General features: G+C 51.2%; 1 protein-coding gene across 1 annotated transcript in view; it reads right to left on the bottom strand.

Moving 5' to 3' along the window:
* daam2 (dishevelled associated activator of morphogenesis 2) overlaps positions 1-10,060 on the bottom strand; it is a 129,375-nt gene extending 119,315 nt beyond the window's left edge. The window contains 1 exon segment of the mRNA XM_064302596.1: positions 9,830-10,060. The gene's annotated coding sequence lies outside the window, so the exon portion shown is untranslated.
* Positions 10,061-13,407: the final 3,347 nt, after the last annotated feature.

Here is a 13,407-nt window from a genome sequence, read left to right as displayed (position 1 = left end):
GGACCTAATCAATCCGTCTTTATTTGTCTAGCAAACTTCATGCACGGGCCTGCAATGCAATGCTCTCCACAATAAAATAACTGGTAATAAAAGACATGGTAATCATCCTACTTCTCCCCTCAAGGAAATGGAATATATAGCAGTATACAGTAAATATATATATATATATATATGTATTTTAAAAATATCTGAAAGTGGCAATAATTAGCAAATCTGGCCATACATTGTAAAGCGATGCAATATCTTGATAATTTATTAAACTTTAATATAATGGTTTCACCATTTTTTAAGAGTCAGCACAGGCAGGGATGAGGGTACAGTGTGCAGTATGGAAGTACACTATGGAGGTTCAGGGTGGAAGTACACCATGGAGGTGCAGAATGCGAGTGCACTATGGAGGTACACTATGAAAGTGCAGTGTGGAGGTGTAGTACGGTGGTTCAGGATGGAGGTACACTGTGGAGGTGCACTATGGGTGGTGCAGGGAGGAAGCACACTATAGGGTTGTTGAGGGAGGACTGGGTGGAGTCCAGGTGGAGCTCTTGGGCAGAACAGTGGGTCTGGTTGCCTGGTTACAAACGACGGATGGAAGGGGGGGGGGGACCAGGGGCTGAAATGTGAAATAGTTTCCAGATGTGCGCCCCCCCAGCGCCCCCCCCCGCCCGCCGCTGAGCGGTGAAAGGGACGCTTTGTCCCGGAGAGTGTGACACGCGTGCAGGACGGGCCCCAGCCCAGCACAGGGTCCTGCAGTAACCTTAGCCAGGTGGGCGGGACGCCCCGCACGCCCCCCCCCCCTCCCCTCCGCAGCGCACCCCCTGTTTTGACGGGGACTAATTGTCCGTGGCAGCAGGGAGCCCGGGTTCGAAACAAGCCCCTCATTCAGCGAGAGGGCGGAGGGACAGGAGAGCTGTCAGGAACGCAAAACAAATCGCGAATTTCTCAACCGCCCCCCCCCGTCAACCCCGTCAACCCCCACCCCCATGAAACTCCACCTAAATCAGTCACTCTAAAGGAGCAGCAAGGCCACAGATCCCCCCCCACACACACACACATCGGGGGGGGGGTATTTATAGATCGTACCATTACATTACACACCGTGCCATTACCACTGAAACCCATCACTTACAGGAGACTTTTATGTCGCTGGATCTGATAGGTGAATTACCCTACACCTGTTTCTCTGCTTTTACAACACCCCCAATTACAGAGGCTTGTATATGCTGTTATGAGTGCAGTATGGGGAGGGGGGGGGGGGGGGGTATGTACAAAGAGACTCAGTTTGACCCTGAGCCTGCTGGCTGATTAAAGAGAAGCACTGTTCCTCATCCCGGGGGGGGGAACATCCCGGTCATCTTCGCCCCCTACATCGCCCGAGTGCCATCCGCGCCCACGATCCAGAGCCCCCCCCCACCCACCACCAACCCGCCAACCCGCCAACCCGCCATACCAGCAGCAGGGAACCTGGTGACACGGGCCAGCCGGGCGGGGAACAGAACGGCGGTATTTCCACGCGGAAACCGTCGCGCGGCTGAGCGGCCCCGGAACGCTGAACAATAGCGCATTGTGCTCGGGGCGGACGAAAGAACCCGCGACTGCTAAAACAATATCCACACCGGTTATTACCGTGCAACACGCCTGAGGGGGGGTGGGGTTGGGGTTGGGGTGGGGTGGGGGGGGGAAGGGAGGTTCTGACTTTTTAAATTTACGGGAGATTACATAATTGTGTTGGGTGGCGAGGTGGTTTCCTGCTCAATGGTGAGCTGATGGAGGAAATGAAGGTGGGGTGTGGGGTGGGGGCTGTGGGGGTGTGGACAGGGCAAAGCCCTGCGTGGAGGAAGTGACATAAGCCAGCCCATGAAAGGATATTTCCCATCAGCCCCCTGACAGCGTGAGGAGGGTTGCCAGAACACATTCCACGCTGGTTTTTCCGGGCCTTTGTACCAAAAACGAATTGTGGGATCGCACGGGTACGCCACAGGGAAATGACAGAAAACAATTTGAGGCTGTGTAGGGTGCTGAGTGTTGCACGCGCGTGTGTTGAGGGTGTTCAGGGGGTGGGGGGGCTGTAGACCCATCTCACACCCAACTACATAAGCACCTTTCGGGGTCACGACAGATCGTGTTCTGCCAGCAGTCTGGGGCGAACGGGGGCGTCGCGTTTGACACTGTGTAGGGTGTTGGGTGTTGCGTGCGCGTGTGGGTCAGGGGTGCTCAGTTGGGGGTGGGGTGGGGTAGACCCATCTCTGGGGTGAACGGGGGCGTCGCGTTTGATACGCGACAGGTGCGTGAGACACGCGGACCACCGAGGGTCGTATAAGGAAGAGAAAAACAGAGAGAGAGAGAGAGAGAGAGAGAGCGGAAGATAAAGGGAGCGAGAGAGAAAAGCAGGGACAGATAGAGAGAGAGAGAGAGAGAGAGAGAGCCTAAGATAAAGGGAGGGAGAGAGAGAAAAGCAGGGCAGGATAAGAGAGAGAGGAGAGAGATAAGGAGGAGAGAGAGAAAGAGGGGCATATAAGAGGAGAGAGAGAAGAGAGAGAGGTGGTCTGCACAGGACTCGCGCTGAGCGAGAGAAACAGGCAGGTTCTGAGAGGAAGAGCCAGTGGATGTGGTGCTGGCTGCTAACACCGGCTCGGCTGCACCGGTGGGCGGGACCAGCACTGATCTGGGATCAGCCGTCTGCGATCCGAGGTGGGGGGGGGGTTTGGGCGTTCTGTCAGACTCAGGTGCTCTACAGGACAGACCGGTTACCGTGGGCGACAGGGCCAGAGCCCTGCCGAGCCAGATGCACACCGATCACATGGCCGGCGACAGGCCTCAATGGAGCGGAAGCTTCCGGAAGCGCCGGTCGCTGCCCGTGTGACCCCGTTCAGGACTCATGAGGAACAAGATGAGCGAGAAAGAGCTTTTTGGGGTGGGGGGGGGGGGGGGTCGCTCGTCTAGGGGCTTGACCTCTCAGGATCTCCGGTCCGGACACGCATATGGTCAGCTAAGTAGCATTGCAGGTGGAGGGGGCATGCGGGCGGGCGTGGGGGGGTCAGATCACAGGGTGACCCCCACTGCCCTTTGCGGTGGACGTACTGCAGGACCATGCCCCTGGGAAAGGCTGCCCACGGGGAGATCTTCAAAAAGCTCCCAGCCCTGGGACCGTCCCATCAGCGGCACTGCAGGATATCCCAAAACCAGCACTGGGGCCCGCGCTGGTGGGGCTCTTTGATCAGGGAGATGTGTTTAACACAGGGAGCATGCTCTGTACCAGCCCCGGACGACTGGAGCTCCCATCATCCCCCTCTCTGCTTTAGAGCACAGCCACCCTCCCCTCAGGGCTCCGAGAGACGGGGGGAGAGAGAGGGAGAGAGGGAGGGAGAGAGAGGGAGAGAGAGGGAGAGAGGGAGGGAGAGAGAGGGAGGGAGACATTAATGAGAGGACTGGAGAGAGTGCGTGCGAGAGGGATTAAGTGGGCAGGGTAGAAGGGTAAGCCAGAGAAACAGAGAGAAAGAGGGTAAAGGATGGAGAGAGGGATAGAAAGAGATGGCTAATGGTAAAGAGAGAGCAGATTCCATTTTCTATACCCACACGAGTGATGTGAGTCTATGGCTAAGATTTGCCTGCTCAAGCACACACATACTCACACACACACATGCACACACACACAATCAAGGTCTCGCACACAAGGTTTCACAAACACACACACACACAAACACATGCTCACACGTACAAGGTCTTACACACATGCACACACATACACACTCAAGGTCTCACACACAAGGTTTCACAAACACACACACACACACACACAAACATGTGCACAAGGTCTTACACACACACACACACACACACACTCATTCACACAGAAACACGCACAAGGTCTTAAGACACACACGCATACACGCTGGGTCTCCAAATCTGCTAAGCACTACCTCCGTGTGTGTGCACTCTACTTGAACCCTTTCCATTGTTTCCTTTACTCTCAGTGCTGTGGAGGGGAAGGGAAAGGGGTTACTGGCCACTGGGGGGGGGGGGGGGATCTGGACATCCAGCAATGTTCAGAAGTGCTTCTGTAGATGAAGACTGAGACTACACTGCCAGCTTACACAACCAACACGGTAATTCTGATTGTACCATTGAGTCCACGACTGCCCAATCAGAAGCCTGGCTCCATCCCCGTGACCCCGCGATGACCTCCACAGAGCCAGGGTCAAGGCCAAGGAGCAAAAAGTGTGTAAATGTCTCCAGGTGAAAGTGGGAAGGGGGGGGGGGTTCCCTGGTTTTGAAAGCCGCTCTGACTGGGTCGATACAAACAGCCACGCGTGCCAGTGCTTCTGGTAGAACATGCATCACACACACACGCCCGGGAGGAGCCAGACCACGCCGGTGTGCACACGCTACGGAACCCGCCGCATGCCCCGCCCACATAATCAGCACACATCCACTCAGCAGTGTCCCCCGGTTAAGCTCCGCCCACCCACGCACCCGCTCGCTCCCAGTCCTGAGTAAACGGCTCTGATAGGCCGATCCAACATGCCCACTGCAGCCTCCTGCGGCAACTTCTATGGGGGGTGGGGGTGTGTGGGCGGGGGGGCATGAGAGCAAGAGATCAAGGGAAAGAGAGAGCAAGAGGGGGAGAGAGAGTTCAAGGGAGATGGAGAGATAGAGAGAGTGTGAGACAGCAAGGAATAGAGACAGAGACAGAGAGCAGGGCGAGAGAGAGAGAGAGAGGGGAGGTGAGGGTCAGGTAAGCTAGGACAGAGGCTGTGGTTGAAAAGCACACCTGCGCTCTGCGTTGGCACCTCTGTGCCCAGCGACGTACCCGTCCACACCGCTCATCCTCACAACCCCACACCTCACCCTCCTCCTCCTCCTCCTGGGCCCAGCATTCATAAAGCGCTGATCTCGGATCAGTTTACCCGTTTAGCTCAAAGCAGATGAGGTTAGCGTACGGGACAGGTGGGAACTGATTCCAGATCAGTGTTTTTTTAATGAACGGCGCCTAACGAAAAAAAAAAGGGCGGGGACCGGCGCACGCGCCAGGGCTAACGGCTACACGCTAACGGCCCGCGGGCACGCGAGGCTCGGACGAGCCCGTCGAAAACGAAGGAGGTGCCCGTTAAACCAGCGAGGCCGTAGCGAACATTAGGGGGTTTCTGCACAATAGCCCGCGCTAATAAAAACACTTTCATTTTCAGTTTAAGATTTTATTTTTTATTTTATTTTTTTACTTTCCCCTCTACTGGTAATAAAGGGCAGCTGTGAGCTATGACTGGAATAACAGAGAGAGAGAGAGAGAGAGGGGGGAAGAAAGAGAGAGAGGGAAGATAGAGAGAGAGAGAGAGAGAGAGACAGAGGGGGGGACAGAGAAAGATAGAGAGAGCGAGCAAGAGGGAGGGAAACAGAGACAGAGAAAGAGAGGGCGAGAGAAAGCAAGAGACAGAAAGAGAAAGAGAAAAAGGCTGACAGAAAGAGAGAAAAACAAAGACAGAGAGAGAGAAAAAGAGAGAGGGAGTGAAAGAGAGAGAGAGAGAGAGAAGAGAGAGAAGAGAGAGGGAGGAAGAGAGAGAGAGAGGGAGTGAAGAGAGAAGAGAGAGGAAAAGAGACAGAGAACAGAGTGGAGAGGAGGAGAAGAAAGAAGAGAGGAGAGGAGTGAGGAGAGAGGAGGAAAGAGAGAGAGAGAGAAGAGAGAGGGAGGAGAGAGAGGAGGAGAGAGAGAGCTGATTGTATGTGCATGCGTGATAATCTTCCAGACCTGCGTGTCTGTGCCAGCAGCGGCAGTTGTGCAGATATGGTAACGCAGCGCGCAGCAGTTTGCAGGGCGACCGAAGGCAGAATGAACACAACAAAAGAGAGAGAGAGAGAGAGATAGAGAGGGAGAGGGACGGGCGTGTGCCGCAGCTCAGAAACTCAGGGGTGTGTGTGTGTGTGTGATCAGTGTTTAATGCAGGGGTGTGGCATTGCTGCGAAAATGGAGTGTGTCGTAGCAGCGTACACAGTTTTATCTAAAAAAAAAAAAAATTCCCAGACTACAAAGCTGGCAAACTGGAGATTATGTTCCCTTATTGCATCTTGCGAGGATTTGCCAAGCCTTGCACACAGCCATAATCGCTTTTCCGTGGTGAAAATATGCTGACAATAACACGTGTGCAAAAATAACACGCATGTGTGCGCAGCGTAGCGTTTGTGGCAGGGAGAGGCTGTGTGTGAGCCTGTACTGTGTTTATGTGGTAGTATGTGTGTGTGTGAGTGTGAGTGTGTGTGACTCCTTGCACGTTATGTGTGTGTGTGTGTGTGTACGTGGATCTGTGTGTGTGTAGGTGTGTGTAAGAGTCTTTGCAGGTGTGTGTGCATGTGTCTGTGCGTCAGAACTTGTACAGTATGTATGCATGTAGGTGTGCGTACATGTATGTGTGTGTGCAAGAGTACTTGTTCGTATACGTGTGTGAGAGCACATGCATATGTCTGTGCATGTGTGTGTGCTCACATGTGAGTGTGCACGTATGTGTGTGCACGTGTGAGTGAGCGCTGTCCGTCTGTCTGTCTGTCTGTCTGTCTGCCTGTCTTTCTGTCCGTGTGCACACGGCTGTGGAAACAGCTGCTCCAGGTCAGCAGTCCGGCAGCTTCTCACCTTACCCAGTGCCCAACCGCCGGTCCTGCCAACCACAACATCTGGGCCGGGGGGGGAGAGAGAACATCGGCCTTCTCCCCCCACACCCCCCTCCCCCCCGGGGCCCACCCAGGACCGGCCGACGATCCCCCCCATCCACGTCAGGCCCCCTGCGTGGGCCTCCTTCTTAAACAACAACACATTTATTTATTTTCCTCTAACCTGATGGCGTTAACGCATGTCATCACACCGTGCGCACGGTCTCTGACTCACATCCGCATGCTTACAAGAACAGACACAATCTCGCGAGACGACGACGACGGCATCAGCGTGGCCTGCGGACGCTCCCCGCCCCGCGCGTGACCCTACTTGCCGATCGGAGCTTCCCGCGTCTATTAATAGCATCTCGAGAGCGGCAGTTATGGAATTACAGCAGAGATTCTAGCGTGCGTCTAGAGATCGCGGCCATATAGGTGCAGCCCACCCCCACCCCCCCGCTGAGAAGACCCACGGGAGCTTCTGTCTTTTCCGCAAAGGCAGGTCCTCAGTTGGAAAGGGGGGGGGCTGCCCCTCTCACTGCCCGACCAAAAATATTTTTTTTAAAGTTGAAGTGTAATTCTGTGGGGTCAGCACTCCGCCCCCCCCCGCCCGCCCCCGCCCCCGCCCCCGCCGCACGCTCGCGGCGTCCGTCCGCCAGGAGAACACGTCGGCCCGCCGGGCTGTTGCTCTTGGACGCCGGCCTCCCCCCGTGTTACCACCGAGCCGGCACACCCATGGGCGGGACACGCGGAGGTGCTGCCAAAAACACGGATGCAGCTTTCGCCACGGCAACGGTTTGCCCTGACGATTCCGCGGGGGTGGTTCGGATTCGGGTGGTTGGGGTGAGGGTTGGGGGGGGGTGCAGCAAGGGCTAAGAACCGCCTGTTTGTCTGACTGCGACTTCTGCTGCGCAGTGCCGGGTCAGAGCCTGGTTTAAAGGTCAACCATAATCCGGCGTGAGGCTGAATTCACACTGGCCTTTTCCCTGCTACAGGTAGGCCAGGCTGTGGGGGAGGTTATTATGTCGTTTGACATTATGTGGCTATGTGGTTAAAAAAAAAAAGGTAAACTCCCATCCTTTCAGGTCACATGCAAACCGGCACAAAATACTGAAATGGCATTTTTTTCTAAATCCTCAAATCACTTATTTAAAAAGGATTATTCTGATTAAAATGTGATTTCTACACCATAATCCGTTCAAATCTCTTCGCCCATAATCAGGCTTTTTCCTTTTTTTTTTTTTTTTTTACTTTCTTTAAAAAAAAAAAAAAACCTGCTTGTTATTGGCACTGTATTGGGCAGACTCACATGACTGTTAAATATTTAACCATTCACAGACAGAAACATACCAATCAGTGACCCTGGGGTGATTTATATAGAGTCTTGCAAATTGTGTCTAAAACACCAATGAGTGTAAAACACAGCGTGAGGTTCATAAGCACTTAACAGTGCAGGGCTTTGCAGATGGGACAGGATGATGCTGACAGATGTGGAGTTTGATTAGATGGTGCTTTAATGACTTCTGCAATCTAGTAGCCTGGGAATAGGTGAAATTATTGCAACATAAAAAAAGAAAAGAAAGAATCACATATCAGGACAAGGACAGCCACGACCTAGCAGAAGTATACGATCATGCACATGCGATAAATTGCAAAAGAACTGGAGTTTTAATGCACTGTTTTAGTTTATAAAAGCACCATTTGTTTAATTAAGCAATTTTGAAATAATTTGGAAAGAATTTGTGGCTATGTCACAAATCCCCATGGATGACAGCTGCTGGCTATTCTTGGCTTTTGCTGGAAATTTTGATTTGAAAGTGGAGTGTAGCCACTATTATTCCAAATAATTATATACATTTCAGACAACAATTTTTGAACTCAAGATAATGGTCCAAGAATAATAAATATGGAGCAGGTGCTGCGTGTTAGCTAGTTGAACCTTAGACGTTAAACCGAGAAGAAAAGGGGGTGAAACATTTTAAACGGCCTTGGATGACACTCGTATAAAACTCTGCAGAAGTTGCAAACAGTTTACAAGAAAAGCTTTCCAACTTTTTGGCCAGGACTTGACATTTTCTAATGTTGTGCTCGGTTCGTGACGTGACATGACTGTAAAATGCATACAGCGCCCTCTATCCAAAATCAGCGGCAATGCCAGATGTCAATTCGCCCAAGCAACGCACATACTGCCGTACAGTAGGGCAAGCGACACGTTCCCAAAATAACGCGACTGTGGGCTTCCTCCACGGCTCGCGCACTCACACGGTGACACACATAAACACGACACTCGGGAAAATAAAAACGGGGGGAAAATCACAACAGCACGAGATAGGGGAGGCTCTTCTTCTTAATCCACGCCAAACAGACTTAGCCAGATGAACACGCAAGACGAGACTCCGTTGCATAAAAATAAAACCCAGAGTTGGAAAATGCAAAGATCATGGATCGAATTCATTCAGAACGTCGAAGACTAACACTACCGACATGTAACTAATACTAACGACATTTCGAAGTGCTGACGTAGGTACAGAAAGAAAAAAAAATGTTCAGCGGTCCAGGTGGTCCAGGATAGCTTCTATTCTGTGCCAATGGGAAAGCGCATCCGCTCTCTATCGTGCGATTTTTCATGACATGACAAGGAAAACACCCGAGACCTTGTTACAGCTCTTTGCCATTTCAAACAAGACACTGTTATAAAACAGACACATGAGAAACAAAAACAATTTGGACCATTTACGAAGGTGGCTTGTAGCCCGGAATATATTGACATTGTTCGACTAATCAATCGTTGCATATGGATTTGCGTATCCATAGGCTACATACAAACGAGGTTATGTAGAGATCGAAATGGATAAACACAAACTACCTTGAATGGCACAGGGCAACGAAAAATAAAAATAAGCAACACCCTTCAAAAAAATAGAACCGGACAGTAGAGTATCTGCAGGAGGGTGCAACAAACTTAGGCTACTGTAGAATACAGTGCGACAATAATTCATGATATCCGAACTTAGCCTACATCTACTTCAGCATGCCTGCTACAACTGCTTAAGACCCTCGTTTCTGCAACCGCAATGGCCAACAAACCATTAATAAAAAAAATAATAATAAAATGCCACTTCATCCATATCCAGATTATGTTCGTTCAAACAAATCGGTCCGCTCAAGCTATCAAATGTTTTTCTGTTTTACTTACCGACTCGTCTCATTTCATGAGAAAAAAATAATAATTCCTCGGCTAACAATTCCTCGTCGCTGTCACCACCAAACGAGGCACGCGGACAGACAGGTCGTGCTGATAGCGAGCAATAATGTCAGCGCCGTCGGTCGTACTGTAGTCGGCCCCCCTGCTGCTGTGTTCATTCAGTCGCCGGACAGCCAGTAACTGAGCGAAGTGTAAAGCGACCGCTCAAGTCAAAGTCGGTCAAAACACTACACGCCTACCAATTCCAGACCTTAAAGGCGCCGCGCGCAATGCGGCCGCGCGCGCTTCAAAGTGACAGCGGCGTAAACATCCCTCCACAGCAGCCATAGAGAGTAATACAAGACAAGAACCTCTCGCCCATTTAGTCATACGAGCATTACGGATTACAAGTATTCATGCACGGTATAGAATGTGCAGACCGGTATGCTAGGAGCGCCGGGTAAGCAGAAATGTGCAGAAACCGAACGGGTGACTAGGAGTTAACTGGGGTGTGTAGCCAAAGCTATTGTAATCATTTGCTGTAGCTCAACGTGTCATATTTTGAAGCGCATTAATTATAGAGTAATTAATCGAAAGTTATTACTAATTTATGCATGTAAAAAAAAAATTATTTTGCTTTGATTTTTTTTAGGGCACAACCTGAAGGGCCAAGAAAATATTCATCTGTCATCATAACTCATATTTTCTGACTTAAATGTTACTTATTGTACGCTTGGAGGGATTTTGTTCTCTGGTCAACATTCCAGAGGCCTTCTGTCTGCTACAAAGTCTCTGATCTGCAGAAATATGAAGAAACAGCATGACTCATGATTTTGAACTTAACAAGATTAATAATTCCTCGTTAACTATAAATTCCGAGGAGACATTTGGACTCTGGGGATTAATGGGTAAAAAAGTAGCAGGATTTACGTGCACTGGAAAAGCATGAGAGCATCTGCCCTTTGGAGCTTGCGTTTTAGGGCCAGCAAAACACAGACAAAATATAAATAAATAAATAAATCAGAGATTCAGGAATGTGCGCTGAATTAGGAAGAGAATGATGCATGAACCGGACTGAGGGGAAAGAAAACAACGTCAAATGCAACGACAGGCCTACTTCATTTTCCCGGATCCATCCGGCATACCAGGAACATTGCAAGCATTCCCTTGCACTTGCACGTCACTTCCAGAATTGACGGATACATTTCGCATCGTTTTTTGTTCGTTTGTTTGTTTGTTCGTTTTTTGGGTGGACCGCAACAGCGGGGCCAGCCCTACAAATGCGAACGTCTGTGACTGAGTGACTGAGTTATGAAGTTACACCATCGGTCGGCCGAGTTATGAAGTTACACCATTGGTCGGCCGGATGAAGCGCGTTAGGTCCAGCCATATGCTAGGTTTTGACCTGGTCTTGTTTGTTTTCTCTCTCCCCGGCAACAGGAATCGCAATCATCGTCCCTTTCTGTTGTTGATTGTAGCTATATTATTAGGTTATTGCCGGGAGACCTTCTCGCGGACGGACGGTCTACGGTCTACGAGCTCCCTCTCCGCCTCATTCCGCGTGGCCCTGCTAAATCGCTTATGATCCCAACAGCACCTCGAGGTCCGCCTCTCACGGGGCGACCCAGTAACTGCGAGGCGTCGCCATGACGATGTCACGCCCCAACAGGTAGGGAAGGACGAACGCTCGATCGCTCGCGAGGCGGTTGGTCAGTGCGACCGCGGTGGCGCCGCAGGAGCGCCTCCAAGGAACGGCTTCCCAGGACCCCCAGCCCTTTCGAAGCGCCTTCAAAAGCGTCGAGGACGAAAAAGCATCGCGGTTTCGCCCCAAAGCAGGAGCTGTCAAAAGGCGAGGAGTTGACGTTATCCAGTGGAACCAGGACGACTTTGTCCCCCCCCGGGGAGAAACACGAGCTTCAGACGGAGATTATTCTCCCCTCGGTGCTCAAAAGTGAAGGATTCCCAAATTCATAATCCCGTCCGTATAATATGTCACCCGAGAATTAGTCTCACGTTAAGGACCGTCACTCCGGCACTAACCTTCGCCCCCACCTACGGGTAACCCTGACGCCTCCCTCTTATCGCAAAACCTCCACCGCCCCGCCTCAGTGTATTTTAGCTATCATCAGGCTGTTCTGAATACGGTACTGACGTCACATAGTTACACTGCCCTGTCACGCAAACAATGTTGAAATCAGAATTAACCGCAATACTGTACTGGGGGAAATTAAGTGCATTTCCATCATTGGTGATGAGAGAGGATGTGGATACTAGGCCAGGGACACACTTTTCCTGGCTTTATCTTGCTATAAGAGTCCTACTTTGAAGTGGAAAAGAGTGACTATACCAGGCAAACATTACTAATTACTTCTTGACAAGAAACTCCCTTGTTTCCCACTGAATTCATAAAGGGTCTGAACTTCAGTCTCACCTCTGTGTGGCTTGTCTTTAGCTTTTAATGCTACATTTATAATGTAATGTTTTTCATTAATGTCAGACGCTGCTGCTGAATTGTTGTTGACAAATGACGAACAACAAAAGAGACCCAAGTTAAATTTCCTTTTCTAAAGTTAAGGATTGGGCGCCATGGGGAAGCCCAGGGGACAGAATGAATGGGGCACTCATGTTCCCATGCCTCACACCTTCTGAATCGGGCCCTGGTTCCTTCCTGACTGGACCGCCATGGCTCTCCTCTGGCAAGACCTAATCTCGCTAATCTAGTGTTTACGTAACATGTTCTGGACCTGAACTTCACTCGCTATGCTAGTGCTTACCTACTATGTTGTGGTGTTCTGGGCCAGAAAACCTCATTCACCATTCTGGTGCTCACCTGCCTCGCTCTGGGCCCAGATCCCTGCCACTGTCCCAGGCCTCTCTCTCCTCTCACACACTGGCTGCCTGTCAAGAACTGCTCCATTCAGCAGGTCCTCCGCCCCCCCCTCCCCCCCCCCCACGCTACGCTTTTCCCACCTTCAATCATTCTCTCTCTCTCTCTCTCTCTCTCTCTCTCTCTCTCTCTCTCTCTCTCTCTTCTTCACGTCCACTCTTGGCCGCTCTCTGTGTTTTCCACTGTTCTGTTCTGTTCCGTCTCTCTCTGCTCATTCTCTCTCTCGCCCTCTGTTCTCTCTTTGGGAAGGGGTTGTCTATCCTTATGTCATTCTTATGTCGTACCTGCCAATGACCCCCCTCCTCCCTCCCTCCCTTCCTCCATCCGGTTCTTTGTTCCTCTGTCCCTGTACGTGTTCCCCTCCTTCCAGTAACACTCTCTCTTTCCATCACTCTCTCCCCCTCCATCACTCTCTCTGTCTTGCCCTCCCTCTCTCCGTTTCTTTCCTCTCTAATGTACTATTCCTACCCCCGCTCCTCATCTGTCTCTCTCTCTCTCTCTTTCTACTTTATTATTCCTCCCCTCCTTTTCCCTCTTTCTCTCCTCCTTCCAGTCATCCCTGGCCCTGCTCTCTCCTTCCCTCCCTCCCTCCCTCTCTCCCTCCTCCGGGGGCCTGAGTGGCCCTGCTCCTTCTTCCTCTCCTCTCTCTTGCCCCCCAGTGGTGGAAGGAGTCAAAGAGGAGGAGTCTAAGAGGAGGAGTTAC

Source organism: Anguilla rostrata, chromosome 1 (genome assembly GCF_018555375.3).
Source record: "Anguilla rostrata isolate EN2019 chromosome 1, ASM1855537v3, whole genome shotgun sequence".
NCBI lineage: Eukaryota > Metazoa > Chordata > Actinopteri > Anguilliformes > Anguillidae > Anguilla > Anguilla rostrata.
This window is presented reverse-complemented; position numbering and strand designations above follow the sequence as displayed.